General features: G+C 38.0%; 1 long non-coding RNA gene and 1 pseudogene across 3 annotated transcripts; both read left to right on the top strand.

Moving 5' to 3' along the window:
• LOC147517595 (uncharacterized) lies at nt 1-3,266 on the top strand. Of its 3 annotated transcripts, none has more exons than XR_015211496.1 (5): nt 1-139; nt 1,620-2,254; nt 2,360-2,416; nt 2,711-2,757; nt 2,928-3,266. It is a non-coding gene; the product is annotated as an uncharacterized LOC147517595 (long non-coding RNA). The 3 variants fall into 3 exon arrangements; XR_015211498.1 differs by having other exon boundaries at nt 2,711-2,798; XR_015211497.1 differs by lacking the exon at nt 2,711-2,757.
• Nucleotides 3,267-3,336: 70 nt separating this feature from the next.
• Nucleotides 3,337-17,389, top strand: LOC147517594 (protein NRT1/ PTR FAMILY 5.2-like; annotated as a pseudogene).
• The last annotated feature ends 143 nt before the right edge of the window (nt 17,390-17,532 follow it).

Genomic DNA, 17,532 nt, shown 5'->3' with positions numbered 1-17,532 from the left:
ATTGAATTATTGACCGAAGTAAACAGATATTCCAGTATTCCGCTAGAGAGAGATGCTGATTCGAAACTCTAAAAGTGTAGTAATGTTGGAGTAGACGAGTTGCTCTTTTAAACTTAGGGCTCACTCCGTAAATCCCACGGTATGTTTCCATCAATTTTTTTTTTTTTTTTTTTTAAGTTGGGAGAGTTAGAATAATTTCCAACTTCAGCTTTCACCGTTTGATTGTAAACCATGTATAAAATATTACTTTACTTTGGTCATTTCTGTTAAAAAAAATGGTTTAGTGGTAAAAAAATAGCTAAGGAAAGGAACTGTATTGAGATTCCACTATGAGAATAAAGAAGAAAATAATTTTATTAATGCTTTCATTTATTACATTCTAATATAATTATATAATTACATTAATAGCAACTTATACGCTGATAAGTGGAAAGGAATATTAGCTTTACATTAATTCCATTATAATGTTATGTTTAAGAATCTATAGATTATTCTAATGCAGTGTCTGTTGCATTTTTATAGCTAAAATGATTTAGCCTACCATTTAAGACTTTACAAGTGCCTTATTATAAATGCCTGAAACGAATAATCTACACAAGGGTGTCTTTTTTTTTTTTGGGTGTGATTCTTGTTGTATGATATAATAGATTTTGTGCAAAAGATGTACTAGGTTTGGCGTAATGGTAGAGTAAGCTAGACACTTGTCTCGTTTGTTACTTACTTGGAGAAAAACATCTGGTTTTGCTTTGTTTCTTCTTATGAAAGTCTTAACTGCAATAGGTTTGGAATGTTTTAAGGGTTTTTTTAGCTCTGTGATACTTTATGGTGCTTTTCGTTAATGAGGAACATATTGTTTGATGGCTGCTGATTGAGGAGATTAGGCTGCAGCTAGAGTTTTTCCAGGTGCACCACTTGTGGAAACCATGATTGGAAAAAAGAAGAGAGAAGTTGTGCACATACACTTTTCATTCCGCTGGTGGTGGGAATTATATCTGACCAGCAAGAACCATAATTAAGAGAAAGTAAAATTTGATTTTTATGTCTCCGACCTCAGAATTCAGAACCATGTGGCTACGTCCCTCAGGAGATCATCATTAATGTTAAATATTTCAGCTCTCATTATCATATAATAGCATTTTGTGCTTTTGGGTATGACTGCATCATTTATCACATATATGTACTTCTACAAGGAGTCTATTTTGTTATTTTTTTCTTCGTGCAAGGCTGTCTCTTCCATGTGTATTTTTTTTAGGGGAAGAAGAGAGAATTTAGGATTACACACAAGATAACTACATTATAATATCCAAGAAATTATCTATTTAACATGTATATGTGTGTCCATATCCGACACGGATACAAAGTGTCTAACACGGCAAAATTTTAAAAATTGAGGTATAATACATACAATGTGTCTTTGTGTGTCCGCCACGGACGCGTGGATATGTATCCGACATGGATTATTTTAAAATTTTGGTGTCCATGTAACATAGATCTTTTTCCTATGCTTAATTTCCTGGATTGCCAGATAGTGTTTACTTAATTGACGAAGTTTGTTTTTCATACACCTATTTGCAAATGGATTGATTGTTTATGCTCATGACCTTGATTTGTTGTTTCAGGAAAATGGACAACTCAACTAGGAATGTGCAACAACTCTCTCAAGAACAATCAGAACGTGTGCAATTTTGTGAAAGGATGAAATGCCATTATCGAAAAGAAGGGGTAGAGCTTAAAAAGAGAGCAACTGAAATCATCAAAGGACTTGTGAAGTGTCTTGTTATTTTCTTAGGTTCTATTGCTTTCCACTGTAGAAATGCTTTAGACTCTGATGCATGGCCTAACTTTATGACTCTGATACTAATGTGCCTTATTGGAGTAATATTGGTGTGTTTGGACACATATCACAGAATCAACCAGATAATCAAAGAACTTGATTGGTTGCTAAAAAGGGACAAGGTTCTCAGGATGGATGTAGATGTACTTATTAAAAATGTGCGAGATAGCATGGAGATGTATGAGGTAGAAAGTGATTTTGGAGAAGGAGTGAATACTAAGACTAATATCAGAATTCTCCCTCACATTTTGGATCATGGGGACTCTGTTTTAGAATTGGCACTCTTGAAGAAATCAGTCAAGGAACCTTTGGTTGGATTAACTTTTAAGTTTACATATAGATTCCTAGTTGCGGTACTTTTTTTGTTTGGGATGTTGTTCATCATTGGCTTAGCAGCTTATTCACATTGTATAATGATTGGTATTTTTTTTTCTCTTTTGTATCCATTTTTCTTCTTTGCTCTTCCTGTTTAGCTTGTTTGCTTCTGTGAATTTAAAGCTTTGGGATGTGTTTTATCTTGACCAGGAGATGAGAGCTCAGACGAATATAGTGTGTACACTCAGCTGGCCAAATATACTTGAGGTATCTTTTGGACATGCCTTATTTTCCTTCCTGTTATTTAGGTTTCTCACTGTATTGCTCTAAAAGCACATATGTATTGGATTTGGTGTTTTTTTTCCCCATCATTTCTCGTACATTTGTAGCTTTTCTATCAGTTCCCTTGTGTTGTGCATGCCCTGAGTACAACTCAACTGCTCATTAAAACATATACATTCTTACACTTAGGCATAACCACTCGCTTATTGCTCCAGTCTTTTTAATGCGTTGATTTAACTTGATGAGTTTATTTTGTCCATTAAATTTGATGAAATATAGAGCGTGCTATTGGGTGTTTAAGCTGTTATCACTTTGCGCTGCCGAAGGTACACACAATCACTCATATGGTTTGACATCAACATACAGTGTATGTATGGTCATGTCTGTCTCTTTTTCATCATAAAAAAGGACTCCTTTTCTCATTGTGGGTGTTCTTGTTGGACGCGTAAGTATGACAAATGGTACACTGACTCAACTTTCTTCTGTTTACATCCAGACCTCCCTGTAAGTGTTACTAGATGTACAATGGATTCTCTCTACATTGCAGATGACCGGAAGCTTCAAACTCCTCATTTGAATTAGAACAATGGAGCATTAACTCTTTGGTGCGAAAGGTCAAAGTTCACTGTTTTTTTAACATGGTTTACACTCCTTGATAGTAGAGTGTAGTATCATTAACTGAAGTGTTTAGGTTTATAGGAAACATCTTGATATTTCTTTCCGTTCTTTTTTATGTAAACGAATCTTTGATGACGCACATATACAAAGTGAGAGTTTGCTTGTATGAATATACGCCAATAATACATTTTATGGGAAGGAGGTGGTATTATACCTTTATCATGTGTCGCTGTTACTCCGAGAATCATCTATCTAACCAAATGGGAAAAAGAAGGGGGAAGAAGAAAATGGCTGTGACATCAGCATCAGCATCATCATCATCATCAGTATCACGAATACCATCCACCACCAACACCACCGAGGATACCGAGGATAAAGAAGAGAAATATTATGGTAACACAATGATTTAAACATCCCTTCACGATTTTAATAGTCCGCTTGTGTATTGGCTTAAAGTTAATCCACACTACTGGAACAAGAAAAGAAAGCGAATTGGGAAAACTTGAACTGGTTTCGAACTGCCTTTTATGGCTGTGTTGTATGCAACTCTAAAGCTTATTTTATCGGTGGTGAGTTTCTTGGTTACTTTACACCATTTTACTCTGATTATGTTTCATTTTAAAGAAATGGGAGGAATTCCCTCGGTTGAATGTCGCAAGGTCTTTTCCTAAAGTGGCAGTTGTTGGAGATGGAAAAAAAAAGGTTATTTATATTTTTGGTGGTAAAAAAACTAGTCAGGATATGAATTTTATAACTAGGGAAAATTGGGGTGAGCGCTAGTATCTCAGTGGAGGAGGAAAATGGAAATTTCTTTCAAATCCTCCTCCACAAGCGGTCTTTGATGCTCAATGCGTTCACTATCATACTGTTTACGAGCGCCGTAACCAGATTCTTTTTTGGTTGCATCCTGTCGGGGTATATTCCTTCCATTATCTTTACTGAAACATGGACCCTTTACTGAGACATTGTTTTCCACTTTCTGGGATACCATTTACGACAAACAGCTTCATTTCTACATATGTTCTGTTTGTCTTGTCCCCGATGGATGCAGATTTTTCCAGGTCCCAGGTTGTAACCTTGCAAACGCCCTGGTAGCATGATTGAATAAGCATAGATCAAAGGAAAGACTCGTTGAGGAGATGCAATTTTTCAGGGAATGACGCAATACGGGACTCGCAATTTACTCTGTTGTACTTCAAAGGTTACTTTAAAGCAAAAATTTGCTGTGTTGGGGGTTAAAAAAAATCCATATAGATTGCCATAATTTACAACCAATTATTATCAAACTAATAGAAATTCAACCACCAATTTTACAAATATCTTTTCATTTTTATTAACTTTGAGAACCAATATTTATGTCAATGCATAGAAACTGAATCCACCATGAAAACCTTGCTGAAACTCAACAGAATGCAGTCATATCTCGTGAAAATAGATGTCTCATCAACCAGACAAAGCATAAAAAGGGCAAAAGTGGGTTTTCTGAAATAACAAAATGCAATTTAATTTCACAAATAGGACTTGGATTATGAGGATCATGGAATTTGTAGGGTTTCATTTAGATCATCCCAGTCGATTAGTTAATACTTAATAGTGTGTGACGGCCCACAGCCCACAGCCCACTGCACCCTACCACTAATATTAGTTGCTAACTTGCTATTTATTATCTTAAGCGACAGACGAACCTAGCTGGAGCTTGTTTGTTTATTTATTGGAGAAGGCGAAAACGTGAAGGAAACTAATGGGTTTAATGCGATTTTTTAATTTCTAATTTTCCAATGTAAAAATATTTATTTAACCGATTAAAATAAATAAAAAAATAATAGTGGGTTTTTTTTTCACAATAAAACAATAATAGACTGTGCTGTGTATTGTATATGGACTAGAATATACTGGGGCCTTTTGGGCTGCGGAACCTAAAAAACTGTTTGTTTTGCTGTAGGATAAAGCGAGCCCTGCATAGAGACGGTGCAACCAAACGTTGCAGAGACGATATGTCTTAGGCTGAGTCCAATGGCTCCCTATCCCTTTAAAAGTAGTGTTAAAGTCAATAAAGTAGAGCTAAAGTCAACAAAATAGAGCTAAAGTCAACATATTTTACTATCTATCATTATTTTTCTATGTATATACACAAAGGATTTTACTCTCTATCTCTATTTTACTCTCTATATATAGAGAGTAAAATAGAGATAGAGAGTAGAATCCTTTGTATATATAAAGAGAAAATTAATGATAGAGAGTAAAATCTGTTGACTTTAACTCTACTTTTAAAGGAATAGGGAGCCATTGGACTCAGCCTTAGGCACACTCTCAATCCTTTATATTCTCAATCTGATATCCATAGCAAAGGCGGAGGGTATAGCAAATGCGGAGAGAGAATTAAATATGATCGAGCCTCACAGAATGCCGGAGCCCGCTTCAATTACTCTAGTCACTAGCAGACCTGCCCGCAGCTTAGAAAAAACATTTTTTTCAAATTTTGCCATGGAATGAGCCCGGAACCCCGGACCAAAGGACTAACTTTACACTTTTGAGGCTCTTCTAATTTTCAAAAAAGTGTCATACGTCCACCAAATAACTTCAAGTCAAAAGTTCAAACCATAGTCATCCACCAAATAACTTCAAGTCAAAAGTTCAAACCATAGTCACAAATTCGGAAGGGTTAAGGAATATTACTCCCCACTAGATAAGCCAATTAGGATTTCCCCCTTACTAGATGGGGAAATTAGGATCAACCCAAACTCATCTAGTGGGAGGTAATAGTGAAATACTACTTAACCCAATTCCAAATCAATTCGGCAATGACGAAAATGTTAATTCGTACAAATTCGTTAAAATGATTATTTGTGTGCATCATGTCAGGATTACTGTGAAGTGTTTGAAGGATCACTGTGACCATAACTATTAGAAAGTCCATGAAAGTTAGATTGATTGGTACATTATTGTAGTTTTCTTCGACTTCTCTATCCATCTTAACACTAATACAAAAGAGTGAGATTTTTTTTTCCTCGAGTCATCGAGCTAATGGATCACTTGGCTCATCGAGCTACTCATGTCGAATACTAGGGTGCTCAAGCTCGACTCGTGTATCTCTCGAGTCGAGCTCAAATTTTGTTCGAGCTTTATTTCATACTAAAGCTCGACTCATTGAGTATTCGAATAGTTCAATAAGGCTAGATTCCTATTCTTCTAGACTACAAATTTAAATCTGATCTTAGGTTTTAGAGTTTGATTTGAATTGTATTATGTATAGGCTCGCCTTCAACCACAAACTAGAGATAATTGAGCACAAATAGACTCTAAATTTTACATCAAGACCAAAATAACTTGCTAAACTTATCTAAATAAAATACTAAAATGCAACTACAATTCACTAATACCACAATAAATACTATCAAACAACTATTTCAAGGTATGCACATTATAAATACAATCAATGTGTTGAGTAATTATAATCCGACACATTAACATATATAATTATCTATCTAATAAAACAGGGAAGTGTGGGACCCAAAGGGCCTGATCCAACGGCTACAATTCAATTTCAACAAAATATGACATGGCAAAAAGAGCGACTCCCAGCTGGTATGTTGCTTCATTCCACAACATCTGGATCCATGCGACTCGACTTTCTTATTTTTTCATCTCTTCCGCATCACTCGACTTTCTTACTGCCGCATCATCTCTCCCAGCTGGTATTTTCTCTCTCAGTCGTTCTTACCTTTTCTTACTGCCGCATCCTTCGTTTCCTCTCTCAGTTTTTCGGTTTTAGTTGGCGATTCCGTCATTTTTTTGTCTTTTTATTTTTTTGTCTTTTTAGTTGGCACATTACTTAGTAGTAGTTTTAAAACTCCAAAGGAACAACCTTTTCCATCATTCCCCATCAACATCATCCTTTGTGGTAATGGGTAGAGTTTTAGAAAGAAGGGATGGGCCGGATGGTTATGGCCAAGTTGTAAACAAACATATAAGCGTGTTTGGCTGCATGGGTTCTATGGTTAAGTACTTAAGTAATGGTGTGGTTGTTAACAATCATTGACTTGAATCATAACACGGACTGTTGTATTCAAATTGTTTGACAAAATGGCTTCTTCCTAAATGTTGAGTGGATGGAAAGCAAGTTGAAATGATTACTGCATTGCTATAATAGTTTCTGTTAGGGTTACTATCTTTTAAATTTTGTATGTATTATCTTGCGGTTTAGCTTTTGTACAGGACTTGAGTTTCATAGAACATGCTATCTTTTATCTTTTGCTATAATAGTTTCATAGAACAAGTATTATCTTTACAGGACTTGAGCTTTTACAGGAGGCTTGTGAGTTGTGTCAGAAGTTTTTTCCTCACTCACAGCTCTATGAAACTGCTACTCAGGCATCACTCCATTTGAGTGTTTCACGAATCAGGACTCGTAGAAGTTAGGGATCTTGTGGAAACGGGGAAAGTTCGGTTGGCTTTTTTTTTTTTTTTTGTTTCATCCTCTCTGAGCCAATTCGACGATTTTGAACCTAAAGAAAAAACTAAAAAGCTTTCCTTCTTCAACTGGTGGACATTCAGCATTTTCTTTGGGACACTCTTTGCGAACACCATCCTTCTGTATGTACAAGACAATGTGGGTTGGAGCGTCGGCTATGGGCTTACAATTTGGACGGCAATTTCGATATTGATCTTTTTAGTTGGAACACCATTCTATAGACACAAGGTACCCCCAGGAGTCCCTTTACCGGTATGTCTAGAGTGTTGGTTGCTGCTATAAGGAAATGGAGGATACCTGTTCCAAGTGATCCAAAAGAACTTTATGAGCTTGACATGGCTGAATATGCTAAAAGCGAGAGTACAGGATTGATTCCACACCTTCTTTGAGGTTAGTTTTTCTGGCAGTTTTTTCTTACTACTAATGGATAACATACCGAACATAATAATAAAAAGGCAAATGAATTCAAACTTGGACAAGTCTGACTTGATTCAACTAACTTAGCAACTTGACTTGGTATATCAATTACACTGTCGATACTTCTATTATAGATCAAATATAGTGTCAGCTAGACTTGACGAATGTGTTTTGTAGATCAAATATAGTGTCAACTTGACTTGGCAATTTAATGTGTCGACAAACTATGAAGTGCACCTTGACGAATGTGTTTTGTATTTTTCGGGGAGCTTTTTCGATATCAAAACAACAAGTTCGTTTCGACTTTCTATGGTTCCATGGTAATGCGTTTCAAGATATTCCTTAACGCCCATTGCAAAGTCCAAACTTCCATTTATTTGTTTATCTTTTTATACTCTACAGGATCGCATGGATAAGGGTAAACGTCCAATAGACCCTTCTAAGGATCAATCAAACAAGAAAAAACAATTTTTTGTTCCGGTCCAAGATAGACTCTTCCTCCAACCACCTACTCCTCAACAACCTGCTCGCTCCCGGGTAATCCTATCACCTGGCTCCAATAAATGCTTATGTTGTCCGTTCGTTATCATTTCTTTTGAACTGCTTATTTGGTTTATATAGCTTCCGACGCGACCAATTCTCGACAAAGGGAAACGCCCTTTGGACCCTTCTAAGCAAAGCAACAAAGAAATAGCCCCCCAAGATTGGCTCAATCTTCAACCGCCTCCTGGCTTTTCGGTATTTCTTGCTTTTGACTATTGTATTTATTTCCCCGCTTATGTTCTTTTTGTTTATTACCATTACTGCTTTATTCATATCCTTCTGGTCCACATTTTTTTTTAAAATTATAACTACCATTTACTGCTTTATTCATATCTAATTTATTCCTCTTTCTCCCCATCCGTCTACTTAAGAGAACAACCCCTTTCTCCGACAAAGAGATAGAACTAACAAAAGCAATACTAGGACAGCGTGCTCGAAGGGAAAGAGAAAGGCATCTCAGACTTCGCCAACCGAGGTGTACAAGCACTCACGCGTCGTGTCATTAGCCACCAGCTAATAGGTTCAGCATTAAATGCCTCTCCTTCACTTCCACGAACTCCATCTAAATCTAACGGGCGGCGAGCACAAAGTACTACAATTACACCTCATGCGACACCATGCAGACGCCTTTCTTCTTATGAGTCTCTTCAGAAATCTCTATCGTTCCTTAATCCTGTCAGGTTGTTTACGCTCCCCAAAGAATATGTCGCATCAAGTGCCCATGTTGATTCAATAAATCAAAACAATGAGATCTTCGTGCCAACGCGGACTCACCAAAATGCAAGGTTAGTATGGGGTTCAATGCACCTTTCTCTTGGTTCTTCCTGGTTTACATTTAAAAAAAACTATAATATTCTTCTACATTCTTCACAGTGCGCGAAGCTGCATGTCTACTACCTCATCATTAGTCCATACAATACCACTTTCGTCAAATGCAACTTCAAGTTCTGCATCATCATCAACTACCCGAAATTCACGGTATACTTCTTCACATTTATTAAAACAAGAATTCAAAAAAATTAGCTCCTTTGTCTAAATAATTCTTTTCTCATACAGACCACAACCATTTGGAGATCTTGCACAGTACTGTGAGGATGTTCACCATAATAGTTTTGACCGTCCAATTTCTGCTAATAATGTTGACATCAGTGATGATGAAGACGAAGCTGACAATATTCCTGCTGACCGTCCGATTGAACAAGGAAGACACTCCTTAGGGAGGATGGATGTTCAATGCCCATTTTGTAATGCACTCCATTGGATGGATGAACGGCTAACCAAATCATCATTATCACATCCTCGATTTGGGACTTGCTGTTTGCAAGGGAAAGTCAAATTGCCTCCACTACGACCACTACCACCAGCTCTTAAAGCTCTATATGATGGAAATGATAGCAAGTCAAAGTCATTTCGCAAGTACATTTCACAAGTACATGAGGCAATACAATCAAGCTTTTGCATTTACGAGCCTTGGAGGAAATGAGCATGTGTTTACTGGACGAGGTCCACGGCCTTTTACTATCCATGGTCAGCTGCGTCATAGGACTGGAGCTCTAATTCCTGACTCTGGGCGGCAGCCAACTTACTCTCAACTTTACATATATGATCCCAGTGCTGCATTGGAGTTACGTCAACTTCGTAATCCGGGTTTGAACACAGATGTTCTTAAAATCATTTATGAAACTATGCTCCAGTATAATCATTTCTCTGCTATTTTCCGCCATGCATACAATGTTCTTAGATCTGCCTCTCTTGACCATGGTGATAACTTCAACGTCCCCGCGTATTTGCATTATAGTGCTACTAGAGACAGACGTCGTTACAATTTGCCAACCGCAGATGAGATTGCTGTCATTTTACCTGGGGATGGCAGCGAACGGGGAAGCATGCGAGATATTGTCATCTATCTTAAAGGAGGGCAAGAATTCATGCAAATCAGTGAATGTCATCCAACTTACTTGCCTTTGCATTATGTGCTAATGTTTCCTCCAAGAGATCTTGGGTGGTCACCTGACATGAGACGTTCAAACAGTTTAACTGCAGCAGCCACTAATGACCGATTGACACAGATGGATTTCTATTCTTATCGGTTGTTTGAACACCCTGGAGAATATTCTGCAATCTTGCGAGGGCACAAACTGTTCCAAGAGTTTGTGGTCGATGGGTGGGCAGTGACTGAACAAAACAAAATGAGATATTACAGGCAATAACAAGACAAGCTTCGGGCCGACCTTTATCAAGGTATCACTAATGTCGCAGCTGAAGCTTTCCACCCAAACCAAATAGGAAGACGAGTGGTCTTACCAGCATCTTGTGTCGGCAGCCCAAGGCACATGTTCGAAAATTTTCAAGATTCCATGGCCATCACGTGTTACAATAAGCATCCTGATATATTTCTCACTATGACTGCAAACCCACACTGGGAGGAAGTTGTTGATGCATTGTCTACACACCAAACCACAACTCATCGACCTAAGGTGGTGGCCCGTGCCTTTGAACTAAAGCGAAGGGCCTTGATGAAGGAAATTAAAAAAAAAGGTGTGCTTGGTAATGCAGTTGCACATGTCTACACCATTGAGTTTCAAAAACGCGGGTTGCCACATATGCATGCACTTATATATCTTTAACATTCTGACAAGATCCGCGTACCTGCTCAGGTTGATCGCATTGTATGTGCAGAGTTTCGATCCAAAGAGCCGAACTCGATTTATTTCGGACCCGCCCTCACATGTATGGTTCATGGTCCATGTGGACTAAAAAATCCTAACTCTCCATGCATGGTAAATGGTCAATGCAAGCATCACTACCCCAGGACTTTTGCAGATGTTACCACCATGGATAAAGATGGATATCCTATCTACCGTCGTCGTGATAATGGTAGATCATATATTGTGAGAGGGCATACAGTTGATAATAGGGATGTTGTTCCTTATAATCCTTATATTTCTAAAATGTTCAACTGCCGCATTAATGTCGAAGTTTGTGCTGGGATCCGTTGTGTTAAATACATTCACAAGTATATATTTAAAGGGCATGACAGGACAACAATGGTGTACAGTGACTTGGATGAGATCTAACAATACTTGGATGCGAGATACATTGGACCCCCTGAAGCTGTTTGGAGGTTGTTAAGTTTCCATATGCACGAGGAGATTCCCACAGTTGTACGCTTGGCACTTCATCTCCCCAGAATGCACCGCGTAGTTTATAAAGCAGACGAATCAGTAAATGATATACTATCAAGAGCTGAGCATCAGAAGTCAACTTTGACTGCCTTCTTTGAGTGTTGTGCATCAGATCCAAGAGCAAACAACCTCACTTATCAAGAGTTCCTGGAATACTATGTCTAGAACAAACAATCACAGACTTGGACATACAGGAGACAAGAAGGAAGATTTGCTATTGGTGGAATGTATTTTGCCAGTCCTAACTCCGGTGAGCGATTTTACTTGCGCTTATTTCTCACAGTTGTAAAAGGACCCCATTCATTTGATGATCTGAAGAGGATTAGAAATGGTCCTCCACTTCCAACTTTCAAAGATGCCTGTGTTGCACGCGGACTTCTGGAGGATGACAGTGAATGGGTGCAATGTCTACAAGAGGCTGCAATTATGCAAACTGGATATCATCTTCGCCGACTATTTTGTGTTATTCTCGCAGAGTGCAATCCTTTGCAACCCCATACACTGTGGCATGATTTCTGGGAAAATATATGTGATGACCTTCCACACAAGCTTCGCACACTGTTCAACATTCAAGAACCTACCCCTGCTGAAGTGCAAGATTACGGTTTATTTCTCTTAAATGAGATTCTAATAGAGTCGTAAATCACTAGCTAATTTCCCTCCGATGCCGATGCCTCTGTTAACTACCCGGATGGAACTTAGTCATTTGCAAATCATCTCATATATGACCAACGGCAATTTCAGTTTGACCCTCAAAATGAAAAAGCACATAACAATGTGGTACTCCTTAATGCAGAGCAAGAATTCTCGTGATAAAAGCGTTGATAGATTCGGTTTCCAAAGATGAAGGGAAGCTATTTTTTTTTAATGGAGCAAATGAGGAACAGCAAAACTTTTGTCTACAACACACAATCGCTCGCATTACGGTCGTCTTGAGGGGCATATTGTTATTATAGTTGCTTCATCTGGAATAGCTTCATTACTGTTGGCAGGCAGTCGTACAGCTCACTCAACTTTTCGTATCCCAATAGATATTCTTGATACCTCTGTTTATGGGTTCAGTAAGAATTCAATGCATGCCGAATTATTCAGGGAAGCTAAACTTATTATTTGGGATGAAGTCCCAATGCAAAACAAGTTCTGTGTGGAGGTAGTTGATCAGACACTCCGGGATACTCGCGACAATAATAAACCTTTCGGTGGAATAACAGTGGTGCTTGGTGGTGATTTCCATCAATGCGCGCCTTCCAGTTATACCTAAAGGGGGTTCGGGAATAGATTGTGCGTGCTTCCTTGCGCTCTTCCTTCCTCTGGCATCACATTCATGTTCTAACTCTTGCCCAAAACATGCGATTGGAAAATGGAAACTCTGTAAATATTGCGTTTGCAAATTTCTTAATGGAGGTACCAAACTTTGCATTTTCCTTTCTACTATTTTCCTTCATTCTAATATTGATTTGCATCCTTCTGTGTACTATTTTTATTCATACTAATATCATTACTATTTTCTCCTTGCCATGCTTAGATAGGAACTGACCCAAGCGAGACAGTTGAACTACCCTCCACAATTCAACGATGTGCAAATCTTCAAGATCTTATTTCTACTACATATCCTCAGCTTGATCAAGCTTCCACTACACAATTTTATCAGCACGCAATGATGATGTCAATGACATTAATGCAACTACTTTAAATATGTTCCCAGGGGAAAGCACTCTCTTTCTAGCTGCAGACAAGATGACAGACGAGGATGCAACCAATCCAGCCAATATTAATCAATACCCAAATGAGTACCTAAACTCACTTGACCCAGCTAGTCTGCCACCATTTCGTCTCAACCTTAAAGTTGGCTGTCTTATAATGTTGTTGAGAAATATTGCTCCCAAAGATGGATTATACAATGGAACCCGCTTGATGGTGGTCTAATGTCAGCCACATGTTCTTTTTGCAAGAATTTTAACTAGTGAAAAGGCAGGTGATCATGCATTTATTCCAAGGATATCTTTGTCGCCGTCGTCTTCTGATTTTCCTTTCCATATGACAAGAAGACAATTTCCTGTACGTGTTGCTTATTCAATGACTATAAATAAGTCACAAGGACAATCGATGTGAAATATGTGGGAATTGACCTTCATGACCGAAGTTTTCAGTCATGGTCAATTATATGTTGCCCTATCAAGGTGCACTTCTTCTCGCACCGAGAATCAATATTCTGCTCCCTCCAAATTCGGGAAATCGTACCCCAAACTTTGTATACCCAGAAGTCTTACTATAATTCGTAAGTTCTTTTCCCATTTACTTTGAGTAGTTTCTCATTGACTTCATGGTCATCAAATTTATACATGTGTATTGGCTCTGACTTGGTTAATGTGCTTCATTCTATTTATGTAGTTCTGCGACTTGGAGTGTATTTTCATTTTATCTGTTTCTGTGCTAGAGACTTCATTACGCACCTTGGTTAGTGACTTTTTTTTTCTATACATCAGTTTAGCTTCATTACACACCTTCATTCTATTTAACCTTACATTAGTTGAATTTTTTCTTCTATACAAATATATTTTCAGTTCCTACTTAGTGGTGATGTCTGTTTATGCTCTTTAAAACCTAAAGATCTATGTTGAACGAAGAAACTTTGATTCTCATATCTATTCTTATCCGGTATGTTCCTTCCCTTTTCTATGTTGAAGTGCCCTTTTTATGTTACTGACTTACTGTTCTTATTTGTCATTCTTTTATTATTGCAGGTTTGACTGTGCAAGATCTTTGAGCAAAGAAATGGAATTTTGGGAGCCTTTCTCATTAGGAAATTTTCCTTTTGGAGATTTATGGTTTTTTTCATCGAGTGACTGAAGTTTTGAATTCTCGAATGATGGAATTTTCTTTATTTTTGGTACTTGAAACTTTTATGCTGCTAGGAATCAATATGTAGTTTGATGCTGCTAGGAGTCAATATGTAGTTTGTTTATTTCTGTTGTTTCTACTTTTCTCGATGGAGATTATGATATCCCAAGGTTCACTTTGATTTTTTTTTTGTTGTGGTGAATTTATGATTCCAGAAGTTGCCGTTTTTTCATCCAAATAATGAGGTTTTCCCTGATATGCCGCCTAAAGCATAATACTAGCATCTGATGTGATTTCATAAGCTTTACAGGACTTGAGATTTTACAGGAGGCTTGTGAGTTGTGTCATACCTAGGAGAAGAAAACGGGATAGCTATTAAGAAGTTTTTTCCTCACTCACGACTCTATAAAACCGCTACTCGGGCATCACTCCATTTGAGTGTTTCGCTAATCGGGACTCGTAGAAGTTAGGGATCTTGTGGAAACGGGAAAGTTCGGTTGGCAGAGGTATTTTTTTTTGTGTTTCATCCCTCTCGAGCCAATTCGGACGATTTTGAACCTAAAGAAAAAAAACTAAAAGCTTTCCTTCTTCAATGGTGGACATTCAAGCATTTTCTTTGGGACACTCTTTGCTAACACCATCCTCCCGTATGTACAAGACAATGTGGGTTGGAGCGTTGGCTATGGGCTTACAACAACAGCCGGATTTGGCAATTTCGATATTGATCTTTTTAGTTAGAGCACCATTCTATAGACACAAGGTACCCATAGGGAGTCCCTTTACCAATATGTCTAGAGTGTTGGTTCTTCGCTATAAGGAAATGGAGGATACTGCTCCAAGTGATCCAAAGAACTTTATGAGCTTGACATGGCTGAATATGCTAAAAAGCGTAATATGTGATTAATTCCACACCTTCTTTGAGGTTAGTTTTTTCTGGCCAGCTTTTTTTTCTTACTAATGGATAACATACCGAACATAATAAAAGGCATGAAATGAATTCAAACTTGGACAAGTCGACTTGATTCAACTAACTTAGCAACTTGACTTGGTATATCAATTACACTGTCGATACTTCTATTATAGATCAAATATAGTGTCAGCCTAGACTTGTCCAAGATTTAAACTCAACTCAAAGTCTCAAACCGGGTTGAACTACTGAGGCTTTCAAATGTTCACTTACAATGCATTATCCACGCAGATTCCTAAACAAAGTGTTGTTAAAACCTGGTTCATGCGATCCATGGATGCTAAGTACGGTAACCCAAGTACTGGGAGACAACACAAATGATATGCATGCTTCCGATTTTGATTGCAACATTTATACCCAAAGAGTCCAAGACTATGGTAGCTCAGGTTAACACCCTTTTTGTCAAGCAAGGTACAACTCTTGCCGAGGTATAAAGAGCTTCCAAATCCCTCCGGCCCTTTTAAGTGGATTCGTGGGCGTTAACAATGCTTATATCTATGGTTTTATATGGCCGTTTCTTTGTAAAGATCATGCGGAAATGGACTAAAAATCCGAGAGGGATAACACTTCTTTAAAGAATGGGAATGGGATTCATTTTTCACATTTTAGTCATGGTAAATGCATCTCTTACAGAAATGAGGAGGCTTGGTGTGGCTAAAGATCATGGTGTTATGGTAAATGGCGGGAGAGTTCCTCTTAGTATCTTCATATTACTCCCTCAATTTGTGCTTATGGGGGTAGCTGACGCATTTCTAGCAGTTGCGCAGATTGAATTCTTCAACGACCAACCACCTTAAAGCATGAAAAGTCTGGGGACTTCCCGTAGAGATTTCCTTTTTGTTTTATTAGATAGATTGGTGGATGCTATGTTCTGCTCTGGGAATTGTTTAAGGGAATGCTTAATGAGGCTTACACTTTGCCTGGCCATTGCATTTTCCATACTTCAGCAAGTATGCTCTTTCCATATACCCACATTTCATGGTTTCCATTTTCTTTTTCCCTTTTTAAGCATCACTTTTTAGTGCTACCAACACAATAATTTAAGCGCTCAGGTTTCGTTTTGATCAAGGGTGATTGTTATCGGTCCCATGCATCGAGAGGTTGCAAATTGCTGCCGGTAATTTACCATTTATATATTGAATTTTCTCCCTTCTTATATACCCCTTGACTTTTCTCACTAAGATAGTTGTTCTTCCTTACCAACTATCTTAGTGGTACCATAATATTTTTTCTGAATTTTCTTTGAAAACTAAAGTCTCATCGTCAACGCAAAAGATTATCCATTTATTATCTTTTCTGTGCAACTCTTGTATTAAGCCTCGGATTGGACCAGCCAGCTACTGCTCACATGTACCAATTAATCTGTCAATCCCCTCATAATAATAATTGTAGAAGGGAAAACTCCTCCATAAAGCAGCACACAAAGAGCTTTCAGATTCCTTATTTAACGTTATATACTAGCTTTCAGATTATTGTTGGCTTGTGTATGTGTCCTTTGAATAACTGGTTTCATTGTTCTGACTATGGCAATATGGCTCTCTTCTATCCCTGGTCTAAAACCAAACGGAGCTCGCTTCTACGGCATATGTCGGGACATTGCTCCTACTAAGTTTATCATGTGGTCTTGATCATCCCGGACGTGGTCGCAACTTTCATAAATGTAGCTATGATGTACAAGGACATAGGAAAGATGAATACAACTCTTCGTTATTTGCAAGAAGCCTAAAAAAAGAATGCGCCTTCTTGGTGAGGAGCATATTCCATTGTATGCTATCATGCTTTGGCCATGCTATCAAAGATATTTATGGTTTTTAATCAAGTGGTGAAGTTTTGAATTCTTGGATGATGGAATTTTCTTTATTTATGGTTTTGGCACTTTGTTTATGTAGTCCGAGAAAAATGAGCTTCGTGGATGAGAAGCAAAGGTCGAAAAGCAGAGAAAGAGAAGCGGAACAACAAGTTAAAGCCATGACTTCTTAGCCAAGCTTCATGCCTCACCCTTCTGCCATTCCAACTGCATTTGCTCCTCAAGCTTGGCAACAAGCTGATGCCATTCATC

This window comes from Coptis chinensis, chromosome 2 (genome assembly GCF_015680905.1).
Source record: "Coptis chinensis isolate HL-2020 chromosome 2, ASM1568090v1, whole genome shotgun sequence".
Lineage (NCBI taxonomy): Eukaryota > Viridiplantae > Streptophyta > Magnoliopsida > Ranunculales > Ranunculaceae > Coptis > Coptis chinensis.
This window is presented reverse-complemented; position numbering and strand designations above follow the sequence as displayed.